General features: G+C 38.5%; 1 protein-coding gene and 1 non-coding gene across 3 annotated transcripts in view; one reads left to right on the forward strand and one right to left on the reverse strand.

Moving 5' to 3' along the window:
• Ccdc171 (coiled-coil domain containing 171) overlaps window positions 1-14,168 on the forward strand; it is a 301,438-nt gene that overhangs the window by 157,672 nt on the left and 129,598 nt on the right. The gene's annotated exons all lie outside the window — the stretch shown is intronic.
• Window positions 13,982-14,088, reverse strand: LOC114609312. Its single transcript, XR_003709490.1, has one exon. It is a non-coding gene; the product is annotated as a U6 spliceosomal RNA (small nuclear RNA).

The following is a 14,168-nucleotide window of genomic DNA, read 5'->3' on the forward strand; positions in this document are numbered from 1 at the left end:
AAAGAACTGGACATTATTCTTGCTGAAGTTGCCTTCTATAGAAGTTAAACACTTGGGCTATGTTGTTGGCAAACTTGATTGTCTTTTCCCTCTTTATACCTTTAAGGAGTTTTTATGCTGAAAAATTATAACTCTGATTTGTTATTCCTGGAGAGCTTCATATTTCACATTTGAAAAGAAGAAATAACTCACACATATTTGAAGAGAAACTTGATAGACATAGTACCTTTTAAATGTTATAAGAGGATTTGCCTGCTAGACTAAGGAGAATCTCCGTATGGTGTGTCACTTCTCAGAGGTTGCTCACATACAGAAAACCTATGAGCAGTGAGCATGCCGTCTTTAGATCATGCCTCCTAATCAACTGATGTTAACCAGCATGCTCAGGAGCGCCACGCCTCCCTGTCACGGCATAATTAACCAGCTTGAACAGTGCAGAAGTTATTTCTGAGCTTTACAAGAAATTGTACGAGTCATAATCAAAAGTATTGCTTTTTAATGAAAAAAAAAAAAAGAAACATGAGAGAGTGACTCCCCCAATCCCTTTTTTCCTGTTGGTTTGTGGACCCCAGACCTCATGCATGCCAGACAGGTGTTGCATTTCTGAAGTATACAGTAAGCTGAACTGGCTTTTCAGTTTTCCAATCATATTCACTATTCATACACACACACATACACACACACACACACACACACACACACACACACAGAGAGACACACACATCATTTTACAATGCATACATACAGGTGTAAGTAGATATGCTATACAAGTTTACATTTTATAATGTATGTTTATACACTTTACATAACGTAACTTATATAGAATTCAATTATATATTTTACTTATATAGACTTTAAAATCAGTAGATTTGTATAATTTGTAAATATGTATGTGTGTCTTAGTGTTTCTATTGCTGTGGCAAAACACCATGACCAAAAAGCAAGTTGGGGAGGAAAGTTTATTTGGTTTATACTTTCAGATCATAGTCCATCACTGGAGGAAGTCAGGGCAAGAACTCAAGCAGGGCTGGAACCTGGAGCAGGAGCTGATGCAGAAGCCATAGATGGGTGCTGCTTATTGGCTCACTTCCCATGGCTTGCTCAGCCCCACTGTCTTATAGAACCCAGGGGCACCAGCCCAGTGATGGCACCACCCACAGTGGGCTGGGCCTTCCCGCATTGATCACTAATTGAGAAAATACCTTACAGTTGGATCTCATGGAGTCATTTTCTCAACTGAAGCTCCTTCCTCTCTGATGACTGTAAATTGTGTTAAGTTGACACACAAAACCAGCCAGTACATGTGTGCGCACATGTTTGTCATTAGAAACATTCTGTGACATATTTAGGCATTGTCTTTGTTATATATACTTTTTAATGTGTATCATTGTTTTGCCTGTATGTATACATGTGCACCACATGTGTACTTGATGCCAGTGGAGGCTGGAAGAGGGCATTGATGCCCCTAGAACTGCCTCTAGAACTAGGACTAGAGGTGCTCATGAGCCTCCATGTGTATGCTGGGAACTGAACTGTGGTTTACTGCAAGAGCACCAAGTGCTTTTAACCCTAACCCATTTCTCCAGCGTGTATGTTCCATTTTCTGTGTGTCACCTCCAACAGCTCATGTGCTGCCCCCAGGGGTGGCAGGTACCTTGATTCAGAAGATCTCATCTGGATCTTTAGAGCCTGTCTTAGTTAAGGTTTAGAGAGAAAAATTGTGAATATTACAGAATTTTTCTTTTTTTCTGTCATTTAGATATACTTTTTATTACACAAAAAAGGAAATCTTGTTCAGGAAAACTGGTGGATTTCCTCAAAAAGTTTCTTAAAAATTCCTTTGATAGTGTGTATGTGTGATGTGGTACCCTTCGTGAGTCACTTACTGTTTCTGTTTTACACTGATCTTAGTACTCTGATTAGAATAATTATTTCTGTAGTCTTTCTGCTTCCCTCTTCCATGATGGTCCAGAGACTTACGTGAGTGAGTTCTGTGGTGGATATATCTGTTGGTGCTGATCTCCACATAACCCACTGATCTGTGCATTATGACCCATTATGGTTTTCTGGAATAGTTTCTGTTTGCTGTAAAGAGGTACTTCCTTGATAAGGAATGAGAACCACATTTATTTTGTGTGTAAGGATCAGTTTTAGAATGCAGCTAGGAATTTTTCTGGTTTAGTGAAATGATGGTATTGATTCTCTTCTTAGATCTATGACCTCACTAACCCTGGGTAGTTGGCTAGGTTTCTAGTACTAGACATGATTTACCTCCTATTGAATGCGTCCTCAGTACAAATGACAGTTGGGTATCACGAAGATATGAGTACCACTGCTACCTTTAGAAAGATCTTGCCATGATGGTCATTGTGATAATTCCTTGGCAACATAGCTTGTTAGAATTATGGGTATTACCCTTCCTTGGCAACTTACTTTCTGGTACTGTGGAAGCCATACTGCAGGAAGGAGGCTTTCAGGTTAGATTCCAGCTTGAATATTCTGACTCTTGTGTCCAAAGTGTGTGGTGCCTTTAGTCATAGGGGGTTATCTTCAGCCAGTGAGAGGCAAGCAAGGGCAACAGCAATGTCCTGTATTGTTATGGGAGTCACTTGGGCTGCTTCAAACAAGTTGGGTGGAGGTTTCCCATACCTAGTGCTGTTGAGGGGTTGCTAATCTTTGGCTTTGGTGGGGAGCATTTCAGCTCAAGTGGCATAACTTCATTAAAAATATATATGTATATACATACATGTATTATATGTAATTTTATGAAATAATAAAATAACATGAGCCCTTGGGACTTTATTAATACCCCTGGTATTATTGGTCTTTCCTCACCCATTTTCTTCTGTACTGACTTCCCTCTTCCTCTCAAATTGGAACCCCACTTCCGGTTTTCCCATTTAACCTTTTCTAATACCTGGAATCTGCTATTACTCTCTTTAGTGTCCCTCATGGTCACTTTTTACTTTTCTGTGGTTTATAACCAGCATAGGAGAGGTTTGAAGAAGGGGGCATGGACATGCAGGAATGAAGGGAGGACAGGGAAGGGGAAATAATGTAATTATATCTTATTAAAGATGCAATAAAAAGAAAGATTCCTTCTAATGTACTTTTCCTCTGATGCTATTTCCTCTGAGTGGTCAAATCATTGCCAGGATTCCAGCGTGGCCCAGATTACTGTTCGGACAGCATTGTTATGTACATGGCTTTGAGACCTCACACTGGCTAGCTGTTAAAATATTTCTTTTTTTTCTCAATACTCAGACTTTAATGATAGTGATCTATTTTTCTTAGAAAAGTAATATTAATTGAATATATTTGATTCTTCTCTGTTCTACTTAACTCTTTCAAAATTACCCTTTTGGTATGAAAACATAAAAGAATTAAATTGAATGTTTCCTTCCCCTTCTCTGGCTGGATATCAGGGAATATTTTCCCAGTTCATGCTATTAGAAATATAGTCTCCAATGTGCCATGTTTTCAGAATTCAGGTTATGAAAGCCCTTTCCCTTAAAATTACCAATTGTATGATTGATAACTAAAAATATAGACATGGATATATAGACCTGGCAGAAGGCTGATCCTACCATGAATTTGGAGACTATTTCTTTGATGATGTAAAGGCAAGGTGACTGTCATCCCTAGCGATTCTCAGGAAGACCTTGAATCTTGTCAGTGATGTAGCCACAGTAAATAGGGTCTTATGTTCTCTGTAATCCTCAGAATGACCTCACATATGATACATATAAATTATAAATAGCATCCTGTTCTAAGGATGAAATGCTCCCTAAAGGCACTCGTGTTTGAGCACTTGGTCTTCTGTCACTCTTGTGTGTCTTTATGTTTACATACTCTGTTCTTTTGTTTTAGATTTGTAAAATTTACTTTTCTCTTTAGAGTTTCTATTGATATTTTAAAATATTGGTTGCCATCTTTTAATCTATTGTTCTTTTCTATAGATAGCATCTTTAGAAAAGTAGTTTGTTTCTTAAGTTGTCGTCTGCTACTCTGTGTTTATGGTAGGTTGAATAGGTATGCCCCCATTGACTCGTATGTTTGAATGCGTAGCCCATAGAGAGTGGCCATTTTAGGAGATGTGGCCTTACTGGAGAGAGTGTGGCCTTATTGGAGGAATTGTGTCACTCTGGAGGCAGGCTTTGAGGTCTTGTATACATACACTCAAGCCATGCTCAATGGGTCAGTCTCCTGCTGCCTGCAGATGAAGATGTAGAACTCTCCGTCTCTAGCACTATGCCTGCCTGGATGCTGCCATGCTTCCTGCCATGATGAAAATGGACTGAATCTCTGAACTTGTAAGCCAGCCCCAATTAAATGTTGTCCTTTTAAGAGGCGCCATGGTCATGGTGTCTCTTCACAGCAATGAAACCCTAACTAAGACAGTGTTTAACAAACAATAAACTAATATTTATATTCCCTTCAGTTTCTTGAATAGTCTTCGTTTTGAATAACTTATATCTATGTCATCTTTCTCATCTTTTCTTTTGATTTTTTTCATGTTGGATGGTTTGGAAGATTATATTAAAAAAAAATCCAACCACAACAATTTTGTCGTCTCACAAGAGCTTCTAGAATCTTGAATCTTCCTTTATGACACAGATCTATTTCCCTTTGAATTCATGTGAGGTTTAATGAAATACACAGCATTACTTTTGAGAATTCATCTTACACAGCTTGATCCATATTCTCATTATTTAACTTCCTTCTTTTTCATTCCTCTCTTTTTCTCTTCTCTTGTATTTCTCTTCTTTTTTTGGAGCATAGCTATCATTCTCTGAGAATGCTTGAGTTATACAGTAAACTGTGAATACATGTGTTCAGCTGATGGTCCAGCTAAGGTCTAATGCAATAAACTACCAATGATAGCCAGATATCTGAATGAACCTTGAGATGATTGTACACGGGCCTTCAGCCATGCTGCACCTACCGTGGAGAAGGATATAGCAGTCTCTGTATGCTGTGTCCTGTGTTCTGATGGATAGGGAATATACCTGATCCTGAGAAACAGTAGTTTGATACCACTACATTTTGGAGTAATTTGTTGTGTAGTCCAGTAACTGGAATAAAGACTTTCATCAAATTTATTGGAAGATTTGTTTGGGCATTCACATTTAAGAATGAAGGAAAAGGAGAGCTAATTAGGGGTCCTTTGTATGTAGGCAAGTCTTGGTGACAGATTGGTTTACTTTAGAGTGAATGGGCTGTGAGTTTGCTTATAAGTAGCTGATGACCCCTAACGAGTGTGCAAGTTTCCTCCTTGGCACCAGCATTCAGAGCTAGTTGCTTATTTAGCCCTTGGAGACCTCTTCCAATTTTGTTCAGTTGTGGTTTGTTTTATGGAGTAAAGCCAGCACCCCTGCACAAGTTTATGTGTTTGCAGTGGGTTCTCTATGATTGGGGAAACGGAAAATAGGTGGTTGATCATTCTGACTACAGTCTTTCTTTTCATTTTTGTTTCCTATACCTTGATTTACTCCTGTCTTACATTTATAAATATCAAGTTTTCTCTTTCTGCATAATTCTTCAACAAATACTACAGCTGAAGACAATTTCCCTGCTTCTGGCAGAGCTTGCTAAAAAGATGACCTGTCTCCTTGAACTGATGTCTTCTTGAGTTAGTTTATGAACTACAAATGCTTGCTTATTTAATTATGTGTGTGTGTGTGTGTGTGTGCGTCATGTGTGTGTATGCCATGTATGTGCATGCCCATGGGGACAGAAGAGGATATCGGATCTGTGTGAATAATTATGATTTGAATTTCATCTTATTTTGAGATGATCATAAATTTGAGGAGATCATAAATATGTAGTTAGTGGTTGTAGTAAAGTGTGAAACACGTCTTGAGGGCGTAAAAGGAAGATCAGATACATTTAGAAGTTTCAAGGATTAAGAGGAAGGGAGGAAAACAGGACCGAGAGAAATCTTTCAGATATTAAGAATTTATGGGGACTCTTTAGGAATGTCTTATAACCAGAGGTCCTAGACAGTAGCTTTGAATCTATTGGAAAGTTTTTAAGATGTTTTTGTTTATTATATAGTCTTATTTTATATCTAGAAACTTTAGAAGACTAGTTTTCAAATGAAAACTTGAAAAACACAGCTGAACCGGGCGGTGGTGGTGCACGCCTTTAATCCCAGCACTTGGGAGGCAGAGGCAGGCGAATTTCTGAGTTCAAGGCCAGCCTGGTCTACAGAGTGAGTTCCAGGACAGCCAGGGCTACACAGAGAAACCCTGTCTCGAAAAACCAAAAAAAAAAAAAAACCAAAACAAAAAAACCCACAGCTGTTCCTGAACTCAGAGAAACAAACATTTGCATATGTAAACAATACAGAAGAGAGGGCCATAGAAGTGGAGAGTGCAACAGAAGGCCAAATATTATTTGTAAACAACGTATAGGTTGCTGGTGGTTAAATTTTAAAACAAAATTTTCTGTTTGACATTTTTCTTTTTCTACAATTGCAGAGCAGGTAAGGAATTAGCATTTTAAAATATTTTTTTTGACTACACAGGTTTATGGAGCCTTAGTTTACAGGTGAACTTCCTTCTCTTGATTGGCATCCAGAAGAAACTGGATTGTCCTTTAGAACATTGGCTCTGCAGGGAGAATTAGAGACTACAGATCAGATTTCATATGACAAACAACAGGACACGTTTTTGTTGACCAGGTGCCTGCTTTCTGATGGATTCCTCAAATGTATTATCATTTACACTATTCACACGAGTAGATTATATAGGCAAGAAAATTTTCTTTTATAGATTTAGAAGTCAAGTGAGGCAGGGGTGTTAGTGTCTGACCAGGTTCTCTCTGCTAGTAGTCACTAGAATCGGAATATGTGTTTAGATGTGTGTGCCCTAAGATACCTACTCACTTTACTACCTTCCCTGTGTGGGTAGAGACTATAACTAGTAGATAAGCATCTTTTTCCTTTGAGAAATTAGCTAGAAAAAGGGTTCGTGATCACCTGAAGGAATGCTGTGGTCAGCTCCAGTCTGAGGAAGTTAAGAGCAGTCACCTGTGCCTGAAGTGAAAGTATATCCTGAAGTGTGCTAAAATGGTAAGAGAGACAGAGGAAAGCTTTGAGGATTTGGGCTCGCATAGATAAGGGGATATGCAAGTTACCTCCTATATTAAGGTCTAAAATGATAAAATATAAGGTGCCACAGGTCTGTCTACAACATGTTTTCTCTGATGAGAATTCGTTTCAAAACTCACTGTAAAAGAGACTCATGTGATGTATGCTAAAATAGGAACTCTGTGCTTTGCTGATAGCAAATGTCAAAAAGAAGCAGACTCCTGAATGAGAGAGACTGAAGCATTCTGGGAAAGCATGAAGGGCAGCACTTGCTGTTTGTGTTCCTTGGCTGTCCCTATGCACTCACTGCTGTTTGCAACAACTGTGCTTCAACAGTGGCCAGACTCGATGGGACGGCCTCCCTGGAAGGCTGTTGGACAGCTTTTGCATGCAGAAGTTACCAAACCTCAGTAGAAGATCTGGCTTAAGCCAATGTTCTTATAAGAAAGTGGCTTTGTTGTTTTAAGGGGCAACACATGAAAGACTGGCTCACCTGCTGCGAGTTACCTTAGTCTTAAACTCCCCAGATATACTGTAGCCAACAGAAGGTTCACTAAGAGTCTCAACGTTATCATACTTCACGTTACTTCAGTGAGAAAGCAAGCAGGGTATTTATTTTCTGAGTTCTATGTTACTGTTTGCTGCTTATTAAAAGGAAAGCACACTGAAAAGAAATTTTTGTTCAAACAAACAATCTCCCTCAGACCCACCCCCAGCCCTGGCCCCCCAGCTTTCTGGACGGGTCAGTCTGTTCTGGTAGTTGTAAAGACCTCAGTGAAGGAAAGTTTAGGTGTCAGGAGTTAGACCTAGTCGTCCACTGCCAGTCTTTGTCTCATGGCCATAGTACACCTGGCCTTCACCACAACTGCAGTTTTTTCTTTGAAGTTTGGATTGTATGCTCATTACTAGTGATGAGCACATGAAGACACTGTGGGTGGGAGGCCTGGCAAGCCTGCTGCCACTGTGCATGTTTACAGTGTAAACTCTGTTTAAGAATGGTATAGAATCTTGAGTACTTAGAAATTGAATAAAGATTCCAGTGAGAAAGTCTTTTTAACATTTAGGATTCATTATATTAGTGAGTTCTTTTAAATTGTTTCACAATTTTGCTGTTTTTTTTTGCTTCTGCTTTATGCCATGTCTTAATATTTACACGTTTAAAATCATTTAACATATACTCTATGTATAGCAATATAGCTTACATATTAAAGAATACCATAAGAGAATGATTTAGCATAGTTTTAAACAGAAGGAAAAAGGGAAATATATTAATTTTTTAAATCACAAAATTACTTGGCAAGTATTTTTAGTGACAATGATGGCTAAGTGTAAACAAAACTGAAAGATTCTGTAGAAGGAGTGTGGCCCTCCAGGAAAGCTATTGGGTCTGAGAATAAAAAGATACTTGGCATTTTTCTTAATCTTCTATTTCTATTAACTTACAAAAGCTGTAACTGAAGGCTTAGTGGTATTATTTCTACATTGTAATTATACTAATAAACATCTTTTGCCATGACCTTGAAATCTATAGTGCAGAAGAAAAGATTTATTGACTTATACTTTGGAAGAAAAATGGGATTCTTATATAAATAGTTTCAAGTTTCACACACATACCTGCATACAGTGTATCCTGGTTAGGTTTGAGCCTTGTCTTCTAATTTTATCTCAGAAATAGAAAAAGTTCTTATAAAATCCTGATCCCGAGAGATCTTTGTTACATTATTGAGTCAACTACAAAGAAACCACTATACCTTGAAATGTGCAAAAATGATCAATAGGCATAAACCTTTAAAAATGTTTGAGGTCACATCTTCCTGGCAGTCTGAATATCTATGTATGGGACTTCTCTGGCTGGCCTGCTCTGCTGGCATTATTTGTTCCAGTATTAAAGTCCTGTCTAGTTAGAGGGACGGTAACAGGGTATTTGGACTTTGATTTCTTTCTTTGTCCCCTGCCTGGGCCTCTCATGTTTACCCTGCTTTCTGTAAAGAAGTTCCACCCTCAAGAATGTTCCTTAGGGTACCTCTGATCAGCTTTCCATGAGATCCAGAAGGGTTTTCGTTCTTTACACTTTTGATTGTGGTACAACTATTCTGTTTTCTGAGAAATCACGAAATTGATTTCTAAAGTGGTTGCACAAGTTTACACTCCCACCAGCAATGGAGGAATGTTCCCCTTGCTCCACATCCTCACCAGCATCTACTATCACGTGAGCTTTTTATCTTAGCCATTCTGACTGGTGAATCTCAGAGTTGTTTGATTGCATTTCCCTGATGACAAGGACTTTAAATATTTCTCTAAGTGCTTCTCAGCCATTCGTGATTCCTGTGTTGAGAATTCCCTGTTTAGCTCTGTGCCCCATTTTTTAATTTGATTATTAATTTAGTTTTTGGTGTGTAACTTCTGGAGTTCTTTATAAATTTTGGATATTAACCCTGTCAGATGTGGGATTGGTGAAGGTCTTTCCCCAATCGCTAGGTTGCGTTTTGTCCTATTGAGAGTGTCCTTTGCCTTACAGAAGTCTTTCAGTTTCATCAATTGTTGATCTTAGAGCCTGAGCCATTGGTGTCATGTTCAGGAAATTATCTCCTGTACTAATGTGTTCAAAGGTATTTCCCACTTTCTCTTCTAGAGATTTAGTGTATCCTGTTTTGTGTTGAGGTCCTTGATTCACCTGGACTTGCGTTTTATGCAAGATGATTGATAAGGATCTATTTTCATTCTTCTACATGTAGACATCCAGTTTGACCAGTCCCATTTATTGAAGATGCTTTCTTTTTTCCACTGTATGTTTTTGGCTTCTTTTCAAAGATCAATTATCCACAGGTGTGTATGTTTTTGATTTGATTCCATTGATCAACATGTCTGTTTCTGTACCAATACCATAAAGTTTTTCTTTTTTAAATACTATTGCTCTGTAGTACAGCTTGAGGACATAATAAGCCAAATGGGTCTATGCCAGGCTTCTCTATTTTTTTTTCCTCTTTCTCTGTTCATTTTTCCAGTTTGACTTACTTAGCTGTGGCTGCTGTTTAACCTATTAGTGCCAGCCATCTTTGAATGAAGTTACATTTTCATGGGAATTATATATTTCTGTCTTAACACCAGAGTTCTCAAGTTTCTACAAATGATATTAATATACCTTATTGCCACATCTAAAAGATTGAATTTGACTTTTATCTTAATTTTCTTTAAAGAATTAACATGCTAAAATATTTTATGTATTATGAATATGTAATCTTAGTAACTCCCATTATCTTGTGTTCACTCAGTAGTTTGTTTTATTTTCTTTCTTTTTTTTTGTACTTACATAGAAGGATAAATTTATTGAAATAGAAGAAATGTAAACTTTGCTTCTAGCTCCAGATAATATAAACTATATGTTGGTGTGTGTATGTGTGTTTGTATGAATGTGTGTGTGTGTGTGTGATATGTATATGCATGTGTATGTATGTTCATTCATATGTATGGGTACTCATATAAACCTATGAAGTCCTGAAAAGAACATTGGGTGTCCTGTTTTACCACTCTCTGACTTAATGCTTGAGGGAGGGTTCGTCAGTGAGCCTGAATTCATGCAGCCAGCAGCCAGCCCCAGTGATCCTCTGGTGTGTGATCCCCACAGCATTAGCTTTGCCCAACTTTTTACATGGGTGCTGGAGATTTTGAATGGTACTCCTCATGCTTGTGTAGAAAGTGCACTTAGTCACTGAGCCATCTTCCCAGGCTCCTGTGGGATTTTCTACAGGATCAATTCCCAGGGTATCTTTCAATAGTGGAATCAGAGGACAAAGGAAAGTCTAAAAGTATATCTGATGTCAGTGATTCTATTTTTTTTTCTGATTAGATAATTTTCATTTCTTTAATTTTAAATTTTTTACTGGATATTTTATTTATTTGCATTCCAGATGTCATCCTCTTTCCTCATTTCCCCTCCCTAGAACCCCCTATTCTATCCCTCCTCCTTTCTGCTTTTATACCATTTGAATTACATGCAAGTATTCAGGTCATTTCTAGGTTGAGGGACTAGCAATACAATAGATGCAAATAGTCAAGGAGCAAGCAAGGCAATAAACAAAATTCTGCGAACACTTCCATGATCACTGTTTCTAAGGGCTTTTCAGAATGACCAAAATATCTGAGACAACTTCCCTGCCCTAGCCCAAAGTCACTTTCATGTCTGAAGCCTACTTCCTTGTTCTAGCCTAAAATTTAGATTCATGCCTGAAATTACTTCTTTGTTCTAGCCTAATGTCAGATTCCTGCCTGAAGCCTACTTCCTTGTCCTTGGCCAATGTCATATTTCTGCCAAGCAGCCCATTTCCTTATCCTTGGCCCATGTCAGATTCTTGCCAGGCAGCCCCAAATGCTTTCTGCCTCTCCCCCTTTTTTATTTCATTAACAAGACTGAACCTGTCTTAGGTTGTTCTGACAAGAATGACTTCCTTACTCATCACGGAATATGCATTATCAAAGGCAATGTACTTCTGTCTTAGATTAGTAAGGCTCTGTGCAGACTCTTACCCGTCCTTGGTTTGCCAGCCTGTTAATTTAATAACTCTGTTTGGGAGTTCATTTTCAAGTTCAAGCCATGTATTTTGGCTGCCAACATGTTGATGTTGTTAAAGACAAACTTTAACACGATGGGCGTGAATAAAAGTATTCCCAGGACAAAAAGGCTAGGATGATCAAGCTGTATATGCCATTCTTGAAGCTTGACCAAAATAGAAGTACTGTCCTCAGGCCATGGGTAATTTTATCAGCAGTATTTACTGCATCAACACTTAGCAGAGCAGCATTCTTGAAATTCATAAGCTCACTATTCAAAGTTAAAACATCCTGAGAGGTGTTAGAATTATGCCAAATACACTGCAAGTGTCTTTAAACTTTTTCCTAATTATAGTGACTACCATTGTAAATTTTAGAACTAACATGAATCCAATGGCATTTGGCATGACACTCGAGATAGCTCCTTATCTTTAAATTTTGAACCTCCTTCTGATAATTTGAATAGGATAAAGAACATCAATCTGTTCTTCTAAATACCTATCTAAATCCTCTTGTAAAGTCAACACATTAGTAACATTTTTTGCTAAATGATTAACAAAAGTAGCTGTCTTAATATCTTGTGTCAAAGCAATTGCAGAAGCAGTGGTACTAGCAATTAATGTAATTAAAGCTGTTATACTAGCAATAATCAAGCCCACTATCCTCTTGCTACTGCTTAAAGCCTGACTCACTTCTTCCAGTACTTGCAAGTTTTTCTTCAGAAGACCAAGGTTCTGTGATCCTCAGGGCACTAAAACAAAAGCTGGTTGATAGACCTTCATAACTGACATGCTGGATTTGAAAACGCAAACATAATTAGAAGATGTGCAATCAATACAACTTACATTAAATACTGTAGAAGCAACAAAAATAATTTTAACTTGACAATTAAAAGAGCCTTAACACGTGCTAATACCTAGGTTCTGCCTCAACTTTATGCTAACATAACATCGTAGAGAACTGCAGCTAACTTCCATATATGTCTCTGAAAATGTCCAGAACTAGACTTCCAAATGAAGACTGTTATTTCTAATATTGGATTGATTTCTAGACCAGTCCATGATTGTGGGACTGCGTAAGGGTATCTTGGTTCATGGCTGGGCATGGGCCTAGAACCCCTAGACTCTAAGTGAGAACTGGCAGGAGTTCAGCCACGTCCCCAGAACCCAGGGTCCTGACACATAGTCTCGTCTCCATAGACCTACATTGTTCAGTCACATAGGCCATTACAGCCTCTCCCAAAGTGCACAGGTAGAGGGTGTGACTGGAGGCCTCAGGCCCTAGGGATTTACATACTAATGAAGGCCAGAGGGCAGAGCAAATTAAGCATTCCTTCCTAGATTCTCCCCAGATCCTCCCCATTTCTCCCTCCCTATTTAACTCGGGACTGCCCTGAGTTTCATGCGGGCATACTTCCAGATCCATCCACCATCCGCCATGACAGTAAACCCTTTTGGAACCAAGGACTTCCTTGTGTCACTGGGGCCTGCTGTCGCCAAAGCCTCCAGCCCTTGGAACCTTAGACCTCCTCCTATATGTGGGACCCGCCAGCATGGAAAACCCACCAAGACCTCCCCCACTGCTACGGCCTAATTTTCCCACACATGATTGAGTCTGAATAGCTGATCACATTTAAGAACAATACAAGAATCATTATAACTTCTCTTTTTGATTCTATGTTCCACAAGGTCTAAAAACTTGAGGCAAGGCACCTTGTCCCATCAGGGGTATAGGTAAGCAATGGTGGGTCGGGAACTTATGTCCAATACAACTTCCAGTCACCATTGTCAGGGCACTCAGCAAGCGCACAGGTCAGCATCATTCTTTGTCCTAGCATCAACATGTCTCACCTATCACTCTGGCGGCCACCATGGCTGCTTCAGCATCCTGCAGAAAAAACATAAACATGCCCTCTTCCCCATATTTAATACCTGATTGGGATCATGCCTTATGCCAGTAAGTGGATCCTTCCCTTTCACTTATGCATAAGTATGCCTAGTTGTAGAGTGCCGTAGACACTCAGCAGAAAGTTCCTTGGCATCCAAATTTTTTTAAAAAATTTAAAATAAAAAATAAAAATAACATGATTTAAATAAATTTGTGGTGTACAAGGATATATCTCCCCCTTTTTTATTTTATGAAGATACTGTTTTAAAGTTCCATGAGCTTCTTTCACAGTCTCCTGTCCTTTACAATTATAAGGAATCCTAGTAATATGGGTAATATTAAATTGCTGCCAAAAAGTCTCAAACGTTTGACTGTGACAGTTCCATTATCTGTTTTTTGTTTGTTTTTCTTTTCTTTATTTTATTATTGGATAATTTATTTATCTACATTTCAACAAATAAGGAATGCTTCACAAGTTTGCGTGTCATCCTTGTGCAGTTGCTGTGCTAATCTTCTCTGTGTCGTTTCAATTTTAGTATATGTACTGCTGAAGCGAGCACAGTTTGTTTTATTTTCAACCATAGTAGAGGCTGTTTTTTAAAACTTTGAGGTCAATGCTTCAGACACCATGTAAATTCTG

Source organism: Grammomys surdaster, unplaced genomic scaffold (assembly GCF_004785775.1).
Source record: "Grammomys surdaster isolate TR1022 unplaced genomic scaffold, NIH_TR_1.0 125951, whole genome shotgun sequence".
Taxonomy (NCBI): Eukaryota; Metazoa; Chordata; class Mammalia; order Rodentia; family Muridae; genus Grammomys; species Grammomys surdaster.